The following is a 6,772-nucleotide window of genomic DNA, read 5'->3' on the forward strand; positions in this document are numbered from 1 at the left end:
GCAAGTGAAAGCCCATAATGACAATAAAAAACAGAAATATCACATTTACATAAGTATTCAGACCCTTTACTCAGTACTTTGTTGAATCACCTTTGGCAGCGATTACAGCCTTGAGTCTAATTGTGTATGACGCTACAAGCTTTGGACACCTGTATTTGGGTTGTTTCTCCCATTCTTCTCTGTAGATCCTCTCAAGCTCTGTCAGGTTGGATGGGGTGCACAGCTATTTTCAGGTTTCTCCAGAGATGTTCGATCGGGTTCAGGCTCTGTCTGGGCCTGGCTCTGGCTGGGTCAATCAAGGACATTCAGAGACTTGTCCCGAAGCCACTCCTGCATTGTCTTGGCTGTGTGCTTAGGGTCGTTGTCCTGTTGGTGAAGGTGAACCTTCACCCCAATTTGAGGTCCTGAGCGCTCTGGACCAGGTTTTTATTAAGGATCTCTCTGTACTTTGCTCTGTTCATCTTCTCCTCAATCCTGACTAGTCTCCCAGTCCCTGTGCCTGAAAAACATCCCCACAGCATGATGCTTCCACCACCATGCTTCACCGTAGGTGTAACCGATGTGAAATGGCTAGTTAGTTAGCGGTGGTGCGTGCTAATAGCATTTCAATCAGTGACGTCACTCGCTCTGAGACTTGAAGTAGGGTTTCCCCTTGCATTGCAAGGGCCGCGGCTTTTGTGGCGCGATGGGTAACGATGCTTTGCGGGGTGTCAGTTGTTGATGTGTGCAAGGGTCCCTGGTTTGAGCCCGGGTTGGGGCGAAGAGAGGGACGGAACCTACACTGTTACATAGAGATGGTGCCAGGTTTCATGTACTGCCCAAAACTATGGGGATCACCAGGGAGCCTGTCCTGCCAGTTTTGCTTTTGTTATAGAGGCATTTCCCATTTCTTAGAAATCTCATGTCTGAGAGTAAGAATGTGTGGCGGGAGAAAGTTACTACTGTTTTTCTGTCCAACATGATTCATGCCTAGCCAGTGGCTGGTTTTGTGCTGTCGCCCCCTGACTTCATATGCCTCTGAAGGCAGCGGTTTGATCCCTGGTCTTGCACTCATTTTCTGTGCTATATCATCTGTCCCTCTCATACATGTTTAAGAACAACTGATCTAGGGGCCCTCTCAGCAGACTTGGGGATGATGTTCAGTCCCCATATTATTATTTGTATTCATTCCCCCCCCCCCATATTACCAATGGGGACACCTGGGAATTTCCCAGAGGGGTAATACCACTGAGACCATCCTTGAAGGTTCATGATTTTAGAATTGTGTCAGACAAGAGGAAAGGGTATTTTCAAGTCAAGATTTGGAGTGCTTTCTTTCCTCAGTCCAGCATTTCTTAAAATATGGGTCGAGACCCAAAGTCGGTCGCGGACCTGTTAATGGTGGGTCGCGACGTGTCAGAGTAAAGTATAATTATTTCATTCATTACCTGCTATTGATCTGGCCAAGTGCGGTCTCTGCTCAGTTTGGCAGCTGCGCAAGTGTGAGAGGTAGATTCCCCTGTCATTCGCAGTTTACCGGATATTTCTCTGCAGTTTTCTTGAAGATCTCTCCGTGACACACGCGATGCACCGCTGTCGTTCAGCAGTAGATGACACACTGTCAGCCACTGACTTGTCATTCCCACTCGCCATCACTCACCGCTGTCATCAAACGGAGTCATGCTAGCCACAAGTTCTGACTGAGCTCAATTGTCATGAAACCCATATACAGCGATGAGTTTCTCTCTCTTTCATACAAACTTATAACGAGGAGCGCCCACGATGTGTTTTGTGTGTGGAAGTGCTTATTAATGAGTCTCGCATAACGAACAAATTAATAAAACGACACGTCCTGACCAAACATCCACAGCATGATGGTAAAACCAGGAAGTTCTTTCAGAACAGGGCAGAATTCTTCAGGAAACAGTGCCTCGACAGTGGAAAAGTCAGCTAGCAAGGCATTGTTGTCATTTTATAACAGATGATAAGCAGAAATAAGGGAGTACTAACTAACTCTCATAGTATATGTGAGTTTCGCTTTCAAAAAATCCCATGTCCTTGTACACAGATAATAGCTAACATTCGCCAAAGCAAGCTAGCTACTGATTGTGCAACCCAGTAACAGAACAGATGAAGATTAAAAATGATCAGGCTTACTGTATATCTTACTGTATAAATTATTGTTGAAAACTAGTCTAGGTTGGAACTGTTGCTGTTAAAATACAATAATAATTGTTATTCTTAACTGGAATAAACTGATTGACGCAAGATGCATTTTTGAGGCAAACACACACAGTTCTGGGTTGCTCATCTACAACAGGAAGCGGTCTCCTGCCTGACTGAGAAAGCAGTAGATGTTCTGGTCCAGTTTGGCACCACATACCTATGCGAGTCAGGGTTCTCAACTCTGACCTACTTAAAAAACAAGTACAGAAACAGTTTCAAGGCTGAGCATGATCTCAGCGTTGCATTGTCAGAAACAGAGCTCAGAATAGACATGCTCTCAATAGGACTGTGTGTGTGTGTTTTCTGGTCTACATCTGTGTGACGTGATCAATCAGTTTATTTCAGTTCAGAATGAAAATTATTTATTGTATTTTAACAGCAACAGTTCCAACCTAGACAGATATGCAAGAGTGTTTTTAATGGGCGAATAAACATGAATAGATATTTATATGGATATTTAAAGTCATTGTCATTTGCTTTTTTCTTTATTGCATTTGTTTTAGGCATAAGGGCAATGAAATGAACCAATGTTTATGTATAGTTGCATATTTTCCTAAGCTTGTGTCCCAAGAAAACACAGAATATCTTATTTGGGTCCCAGGCGGAATATGTTTAAGAACCCTTGCTATAGTCCAATGACGAAGTGTGATATATTCTGACCTGAGGATGTGACCGAGGACTGTCTGTCCCAGTCTCACAAGGTCACAGAGTTCCCTTGTTAATAAAAAAAAAACTCCCCCAAGTCAGGGGTTAAGTTATCCATCGAAAACAGAAATCAAAACGCCGCACACTTCTGCTCATGCTCCCAGGTGATATTTATAACAACATGGATGCCTGAAGAAGACCTAAGGGTCGAAAGGTTGTTGTAAATAAATATAATCTGGGAGCATGAGCAGTAGCGTGCAGCGTTTTCCTTTCTGTTTTCCATGAGTTTGTCTACAACTCCAGCAGCTGCGGAAAGTACCTGGATGTGCATATGTTCTTCAGCTTTTGCTAAGTTATACATCACCACCGCACACAGCTTGTGCTTAGTTATTTCCTGTTTATGATCCAGATTGCACTATGCCTAAAACAGTTGCATTCAGAGTATTGATAACAGTTGTACCAATAACAATCACACTTTGGAATGTAGTTAAACTTTAAGAAGATCCTCTGTGTGTTCTGGTGGTGCACGTAACATGTACAGATTTTTATGACAAATCAAACTTTGAAATCCAACTTCAACAGCAGTTGAAACAAGTATATTAATGAGATGGTTTTCTTCATAATAATTATGTATCAGTAGATCAAAAAATTAGTCACTTGATTGATTAAATTAATAATTAGGTGGTTGTAATTCTTAGAATTGTTTTAAAGTGTCAACCGATTAAATACATTCCCTGCATATGCACAAGTGTAAAAATATATACAGAATAACAAAAAAAATAAACCAAAAAATATATACTGAACCAAAATAAACGCAGCATGCAACAATTTCAAAGATTTTACTGTTAAAGTTCCTATAAGGAAATCAGTCAATTGAAATAAATAAATTAGGCCCTAATCTATGGATTTCAAATGACTGGGAATACAGATATGCATATTTTGGTCACAGATACCTTTAAAAAAATGTAGGGGCATGGATCAGAAAACCAGTCAGTATCTGGTGTTACCACCATTTGCCGCATGAAGCGCGACACATCTTCACATAGAGTTGATCAGGCTGTTGATTGTGGCCCGTGGAATGTTGTCCCACTCATCTTTAACGGCTGTGCGAAGTTGCTCGATATTGGCGAGAACTGGAAAACGCGGTTGTAAACGTCAACCCAGAGCATCCCAAACATGCTCAATGGGTGACCTGTCTGGTGAGTATGCAGGCCATGAAAGAACTGGAAAATTTTCAGCTTCCAGGAATTGCGTACAGATCTTTGCAACATGGGGCAGTGCATTATCATGCTGAAACATGAGTGGATGGCAGCGGATGAATGGTGCAGTTGGCTTTCATTCACAAAAGTGATTCATTTGTAACAAATCTATTGCCCCAGAGCAAGAGTGTGCTACATTATTTTCTGAAGTGAGGCTAAATGTAAGGGGTGCGTACTGGCGGCAGAGAAGTCAGACGCAGGAGAGCAAAAACTGTGTTTCCAAACGGCGCAGTTTAATGACAAAAAACCCACCGGAAAACAGAACAATCAAGTAATGTGTACATAACCCGACGCACACCAGAACAGACGTGCACAAGCACTTACAACAAACAATCACCGACAAGGACATGAGGGGGAACAGAGGGTTAAATACACAACATGTAATTGATGGGATCGGAACCAGGTGTGATGGAAGACAAGACAAAACCAAAGGAAAATAAAAAGAGGATCAGCGATGGCTAGAAGGTTGGTGACTTCGAACGCCGCCCGAACAAGGAGAGGGACCAACTTCGGCGGAAGTCGTGACACTAAACATAGACACATAAATAAAGTAGTGATATAACCCACACAAACATTCACTGCCATGTACCCATTTAAAACAAATGTCCATAAACAATCATGAGAACCATTGAGGTAAGTCTCTGTGACAACATCTTGGACGTTCTCCTGTTTACATGGGAATGGAACGCATGGACACATTGTGTACTATGAGTGTCCAGAACGTATTCCGGGAAGGAATCCCCTCCCCTCCCAGACAGGCTGCAGTGACCGTCTCCAACTTGACCAGTACACACTTCTGGTGTGAGGCTTTAATCTATTTTCTAATTCTGTACCAACTCAGGGATTTGAATTATTTTTGTTTTTCCTTCCCAGTCCTCCTTTTGGCTTCTGTTGCTCCTCCAGTCTGAAATGCAAGTACGGAAATTTTACTTTAGGAGTTACATTGAGGAAAGGTTTGATGGGAAAATATTTTACCTTTTTCTCATCAGGAACCTTTTTCCTAGTTTGCCCTCTGGGTTCATACATTTTTTTTTCCATTCTTCATTGTGGCACTACAAAGAAACAAAAAATATTTGTAATCTCACTTCCACACAATCTAATTGTAAATAGAATTATTTGTAATACTCACATAACTTCTGCCTTTGCACAGAAGACAGAATTTGGGTACACCTCTAACTTCTGGATGCGTTTTATCCTCACAGACTGCATTAGTTTTCCCCTGCATAGATAGTTCTCAGATCTTCCACCTATTGATTTGAAGGAACAGCAGATAAGATATAGTCCTATTACAACAAAAACTAAAGGTAATTGTTATTACTAGCTTTCAACATCTGAATATGCTATTCACTTATCAAGTTATCCATGTCGATACTGCAAAATGTGCTTTTTGTACATACTAAATAACATAATGGTAATCATTTATCCAATGAACACATGAAAAATAAAATGGGAGATATATAAAAGCCCTCTTACAATTGAAGAAGCCTACTTACCAGGGGAGTGAGCAAATTCAGCTCCGAAGACTGACACAAAGCAGGATCAAAGTTGCTGTCTTCATGTTTGTTTGAAGTGTGTGCTACTTCTGAGAGCAGGCCAGTTGCCTTTATAAACTCAGCAAAAAAAGAAACGTCCCTTTTTCAGGATCCTGTCTTTCAAAGATAATTCGTAAAAATCCAAATAACTTCACAGATCTTCATTGTAAAAGGTTTAAACACTTTTTCCCATGCTTGTTCAATGAACCATAAACAATTTATGAACATGCACCTGTGGAACGGTTGTTAAGACACTAACAGCTTACAGACGGTAGGCAATTAAGGTGACAGTTATGACAACTTAGGACACTAAAGAGGCCTTTCTACTGACTCTGAAAAACACCAAAAGAAAGATGCCCAGGGTCCCTGCTCATCTGCGTGAACATGCCTTAGGCATGGAGACTGCAGATGTGGCCAGGGCAATACATTGCAATGTCCATACTGTGATACGCCTAAGACAGCGCTACAGGGAGACAGGACAGACAACTGATCATCCTCGCAGTGGCAGACCACGTGTAACAACACCTGCACAGGATTGGTAAATCCGAACATCACACCTGCGGGACAGGTACAGGATGGCAACAACAACTGCCCGAGTTACACCAGGAACGCACAATCCCTCTATCAGTGCTCAGACTGTCCGCAATAGGCTGAGAGAGGCTGGACTGAGGGCTTGTAGGCCTGTTGTAAGGCAGGTCCTCACTAGACATCACCGGCAACAACATCGCCTATGGGCAGAAACCCACCGTCGCTGGACCAGACAGGACTGGCAAAAAGTGCTCTTCACTGACGAGTCGTGGTTCTCTCACCAGGGGTGATGGTCGGATTCGCGGTTATCGTCGAAGGAATGAGCGTCACACCGAGGCCTGTACTCTGGAGCGGGATCGATTTGGAGGTGGAGGGTCCGTCATGGTCTGGGGCGGTGTGTCACAGCATCATCGGACTGAGCTTGTTGTCATTGCAGGTAGTCTCAACACTCTGCGTTACAGGGAAGACATCCTCCTCCCTCATGTGGTACCCTTCCTGCAGGCTCATCCTGACATGACCCTCCAGCATGACAATGCCACCAGCCATACTGCTCGTTCTGTGCGTGATTTCCTGCAAGACAGGAATGTCAGTGGTCTGCCATGG

General features: G+C 42.9%; 1 long non-coding RNA gene across 1 annotated transcript; it reads right to left on the reverse strand.

The window, feature by feature from the left end:
• Window positions 1-4,538: 4,538 nt before the first annotated feature.
• LOC106562920 (uncharacterized) lies at window positions 4,539-5,777 on the reverse strand. Its single transcript, XR_006757621.1, has 3 exons — window positions 5,239-5,777; window positions 5,085-5,161; window positions 4,539-5,013 (listed from the first exon to the last, which is right to left on the reverse strand). It is a non-coding gene; the product is annotated as an uncharacterized lncRNA (long non-coding RNA).
• Window positions 5,778-6,772: the final 995 nt, after the last annotated feature.

The sequence above is a fragment of the Salmo salar genome, chromosome ssa11 (assembly GCF_905237065.1).
Source record: "Salmo salar chromosome ssa11, Ssal_v3.1, whole genome shotgun sequence".
Lineage (NCBI taxonomy): Eukaryota > Metazoa > Chordata > Actinopteri > Salmoniformes > Salmonidae > Salmo > Salmo salar.